The sequence below is a fragment of the Cariama cristata genome, unplaced genomic scaffold, assembly GCF_000690535.1.
Source record: "Cariama cristata isolate BGI_N322 unplaced genomic scaffold, ASM69053v1 scaffold764, whole genome shotgun sequence".
In the NCBI taxonomy this organism is placed as follows: domain Eukaryota; kingdom Metazoa; phylum Chordata; class Aves; order Cariamiformes; family Cariamidae; genus Cariama; species Cariama cristata.
In genome coordinates, this window is record NW_009614497.1 from 46,241 (window position 1) to 52,020 (window position 5,780).

Genomic DNA, 5,780 nt, shown 5'->3' on the forward strand with positions numbered 1-5,780 from the left:
AGTACAAGGTCCAGCAGAGCACCTCTCCTTGTTGGCTCCTCCACAACCTGTGTCAAAAGTTATCATCAATGCTCCATAGGAACCTCCTGGGCTGTGTTGTCTTTCCAGCAGGTATTAGGGTGGTTGAAGTCCCCCATGAGAACCAGGGCCTGTGACCATGAGGCTGCTTTCAGCTGTCTGTAGAAGGCCTCATCGACTTCCTCATCCTGATCAGGTGGCCTGTAGTAAACACCCACAACAGTGTCACCCATATTAGCCTACCCCTTGATTCTTACCCATAAGCTCTCAACTTGTTCTTCATCTGCCCTCTGGATGAGGTCTATACTACTGCAGCTTCTTGTTTTTAACATTTCAGCAGCAACACTGTCGACACCTGGTGCTTGTTATTCCTAAGAGTTCTGATTGCCTCTTGAATCTCTTCAAAATTTGGCTCAGCTGCCTGGAAAGTGGCCATTTGTTGTCAGCCTTTTCATTCTCTTTATGGAGCTTGCCTAAGTACTCCTACTATATTTCTGTAGTTGCATTCTTTGTAATAAAACAATTTCCATTTTTATCTTTTATCAGACTTGCTCATTATTGATAATCTTTCCTTCATGCATTGATACCCTTGTAAAATTCTTGCACAGTCTCAGCCTCCCTAAACTCAACCATCAGAAACAAATTCTCTACAAACTATAATCCTCTGAATAGGCCCACTCCTGCCTGAGGAACAAAGGCACGATTTGCCAATGCTCACCATCACACCATATAAGTATCTTCTCCAAAGGAACCACTGAAAGCCCTGAATCTTGTATTTGAATTTCCCAGAATATAATACGTTTCACCTAGCACACCAAATGCCCTTATGGAAACTGGCGAGAGGAATTGGTAAAATCGAACAATAAAACTACACTTGAATGAACTCTTACAGAAAATCAATAATGGATATAAACATCCACTTTCCAGTGGGGGAATACTTCTCAGAAAATAATCCTTCCCTCTCTGACCTTTCAGGCCTGATGTTCAAAGGAAAGGTATGAAATAGCTTCAGAAGAAAAGATTAGGAAGCAAAATTTCTAATGCCATTAGATACTAAAAAGCTAGCCCTTATAGCTACACATTTCATGGAATAGTAATGGTCACTGTTTCTACACCAACTTCCCCATATTTCTTAGCTAATAATCAGATAATAATCACCTCTGCCTGGTAGCTTATCACCTAAAGTCTTACTAAAATTCTCCTATTTCTCAGTCTCAATTAACCCTTCTTCCTCAGATTTTGTAAATGTTTTTTAATACATATAATTGTTTTCAACCTCTATTTAACTTTGCAATTTGTTACTCCTATTTCTGATCTGAAGGAGGACTTCAGTAACCATAGTTTGGTCTTTTGTTTTTGACTTCTGGAAGTTATTTACCCCAACCTCTTGCTCATAGCAGAGCTAACTTTGAAGTTAATCAGGTTGATCAGGGCCATGTTTAGTCCAGTGTTGTAAATGAAGATGTTACAGTCTCTCAAGCACCTGTCCCCGTGTTTGACTACTTTCATGGTGAGGAATTTTTTTGTCATACTAAACAAGAATTTTTCTGTGATTGTTGCTTCTTGTCTTTACACAAAATTTCCTAGAAAATCCTGTCTCCATTCTCTCTACAGCTCCCTTTTAGGTAGTAGAAATCTGGCCATTAAATCCTTCCTTAGACTTTTCTCCAGACTGAGTCCAGTTTCTTCAGCCTCATATGTCATATGCTTTAGCACCTTAGCCATCTTCATGGCACTCCACTGGATTGCCTCCAGTTTGCTGACATCTCTCCTGTAGCAAAGGATCCAAGACTGGACATAGTATTCTACATGCAGTTAACTATATCCTGAGGTCACAAAAGGCTACTCATGTTTTTAGTAAATTTATTCTGATTCATTCTCACCCTGAAATTTTGTATTGTCTTTGTAGACTTGCAGCTTCTCCTTCAGCTTTTTCATATTCCTCAGTATCACACTGATTACACCGGCACATTGTCCATGTTGCATATTAGTTTGAAGTTACTCATTTACAGTCTTCAGTATGTGGATATATTTCTGGAAGCTCTGCTTGTTTACTGCCCTTTATTTCTCTGATATCTTTCGTTTTGGTATAAACACATCTGCAATTTAATATAGTGCACTCCAGAATTTTTTTTCTGAATTAATACTTCACATTTGTGTGCACAATTTGGATTATCTAAAGACAATGTCTTATATATGTACTCGTATATTTTGTATCTTCTCTGCAATGTCAATTTTTTTCTTACATTTCTCTTACAAGGCAATAATATGATTTACAGTTGCCTCCCTCTGGCTTTTTGATGCCAAAAGACAAAGATTTCTGTCTTGACTTAGTAAGTGCATGATCAGTCTAGCTGATAGTAACCCCATCTGTGCTATTCATGGATATTTGTGAGTAATCATAGCAGAAAACACAGTACTCTGTAAAGACCCTTTACAAAGTCTGTTCAAATTTATCTAGTTTCACTACCAAGAAACACTTATATTCTTTCAATTTCTTTTTTACTTCTTCATTTCCTGTGCTAAAACTGTAGAAATTGTAAGACATCCTACAGCTGTTGAAGATCTTCAGAGCATTCATCACCTAATAATCTTTATTTTTCTTCAATGAAAGTAGATATATTGGTGAACTCACTACTAAGCTATCTCCTTTTAATCTTAATTGCAAGTTTGTCCACTAATGGCTTTAAAGGTATTTATCTTGGTAACATATTTAACTGTTCTCATTTCATGTCTTGTAGTCTTTCGACCACTGTGAATGTAGACTCTTCTGTATTTCTGTGCATCTTAGCTCCGAGAAGGCTGTGATGTGTGCACAACTCTGCTTTGGTTGTGATATAACAGTTTGGGGAACTTTTGACCTATGTAAGATCAGGTGTTCCACTTTTCTAATTCCTAGTCTTTTCCAAATCTGATGGCTTTTATTCATATTATTATCTGTGTTTTTTTCTGAAGATTTTTGGGATGTCTCTTTAAAATTATTCTCTGCTGTAGATCCAAGATCCCATTATTAAATTTCTGTTTCCCATATATGTTCTTTTAAGCTGTAGATCAAATAATTGCTAATCTTCTGTAAAAGTATTGAGCTCTTGGAGTATTTAGCTATGAACAGATCTTCTGATCTGCTAAGCATGCTCAAGGCTTTTCTGTAAACTGAGTACAGTTTATCAACATTTCTCTTGAAATGTAGACAGCAGATTGGGACAGTATGTTCTGGCAGTGCTTAGGCCATTGCCAAATACATAAGATAATATTACTACACTTTTCCTTGAAATTTCATTTTCCTTGAAAATTCCAAAAGATGCCATGATGATGGGATCTTTCAGCTGATTCAGTGTCCGCTCTACCCAGTGGTTCCAGGCACTGTAGTACATGGTATGATGTAAGATTCTGACAATATCTTGTTCATAAAAATTGGATTTTTACTTGGGCTTTAGAAAATCTCCTCAGTTGCTTTTGCTCAATTTATTAAACTGTCCCACTGGATTTGTATTGTCTAGTTATCAATAGGTATGCTACCCATTACTTCCTTCTAAATCTGAGCAATCAAAAGCTTTTATGGGTGATGATTTATGTGACCTTGCAGGTTGGTGACAAATGTTTGTAAACAATGTGGGGCCACAAAACCTGCAAATTGCATGTCTCAGGTTTTGCACAAGTATCTTGTCTTGGGCAATTTCTCCAAGTGGTTACATTTCTTTCTTCTCCTCTTCATCCTTTATTTCTATTGCAGCAAAGCTCAGAATAAAACCCTCAAAGGTAATGAGCATTTATTTTAAGTTAAGGCTACATCAGGCAGTTTGACATTTTATACCTATTTTACTTTTCCTCAACTAAATGAACACTGGTAATGCGTATATTTTGTGTACTGGAACAGGTCATGTCCCTTTCTGTCACAGTCCACCTTGTTTTGTGATTGTGCACCCTTGGATGCATAATTGAGATATGGCCACTTGTGCATAAAGAAACATAACTTAAATGAACTGTAAAGCTTTGTGCTTTATTGGACAGCACTTTTGGAACTTTTTTCCCCTGAGTGAATTATTCAAAAGATCTTTGTAAATGGTGCATAACTTTAAATTGGGTCCATAGACTGTAGATCAGGTAATTGATTCTCCTCCTTAACTTCATTTGTTACACGATCACATTATTGCTTTTCATTTTTTGATGAAGTGTTTTTGTGGGTTTTTTTGTTTGTTTGTTTCGGGTTTTTTTGGTATTCGTATTATTTTACAAATAATCTAAAACAAGATCTAATATCTTAATCTGTTGTTACTTTACATTTCTTCAGCTCGCTTAAATTACCCTTCATGCTGTCTTACAAGGTCATTTCTTGCTCAATCAGAACACAATTTCAGGTGAAGATGTCTACTTGAATTTGGAGAGAGATTGAAATTGTTATTGATATGAGACACACTGAAAGTGATCAAAACCCACTGAAGAAAATCAGAAAAAGTTAAAAAGAAACTCTGGAAGATTACGGTTTGTTGTTGGGTTTTGTTTGTTTGTTTCTTTTTCTTTCTTTTTCCCAAGAGCATTTCAGTTTCTTCTTAAGGTGGTTCAACATTTTAAGATGGAACTGTTTGCTTTGGATAGCTTTCTGAAACCACACAGACTAAGTCAAAAAGTTTGCTAGCAATAATTGTGTGAAAAGAAAGTCCTTACACTGTGAGTTGTCAAAGCTGAGCTTCTGCTGTGTTTATAACACACAAACATTTTTGTATACATTGCATGGAGTGAAAGTCCATTCTTTTATAACATATATCCCTCAGATTTGCATACCTGCTAGTAGGGCACTAGCAGGTGTTGACTATAGGAAACAGCTTCCTGACAGACTGCATTATTCATTATTATTTTTCCAATAGGTTTGTGATGTGAAAGTTGTAAAGATTTGAATTTCTCTTGAGATAATAATTTACAATTAAATGGAGACTGGTTGATCAGGCTTGACACAATGTTGTCAACATGAATTCAAAGCGGGGACAGTACATTTGCATTTGTTGTCTTTGTAGAGTGAGATTATGCTAACAGCACGGAGCTGCCTCACTCCCTTAGGAGCACAAAGAAACTCCACAGTTGCAATTCTGAAATGCTTCTTGAAGAGATGAAGATTACACCTGCTCCATGTTGTCTCCAAACTGCTTCTGTGCTAGAATAGCCTCTGGCTCTGCCTAGTGCTTGAGCTGCAGTTCCAGGCTTACCTCCCATGGATGTGCTATGGGATTAATGAACTACTAAATCTCTATGACTGCTTAAATTCTCATAATTAAACCATTTCCCCATAACTCGGGTAGATTAAAAGGATAGGATGCAGAGTTTAGTCTTTCATGAACGTAAATGATATAATTTGTCAGCTTGCATTATTAGTGTTCTTTGTTTACAGAATGGAAATACAGAGGAGAAATTTAGTACCAAGTTTTTGCAAAGTCATATCTCACGAGCAACACAAAGTCAGTGACTTCATATGTTTTTGTCCATACAGAACACATAGGTGTCCAAACTGACTGCTTACATGCAAAAATGAGTAACTGCTGTATGACTTATTGATGTTTGTGGATAATTTGATAGGTGTATAAATTTAAACATTTTTGTCACAGGTGTATCTCTTGTTAGAAAGGTGCTAAAATTCTCCAGGTGATAGACAATCATCAGCTGAACACGTTAGTGAATTGTACTTGTCTAATGTAATTTCTACATCTCTGTGTAGTATTCACAGTGATAACGTGTCAGACCAGAGAAATAACTAGCTTCCTTATGAACAG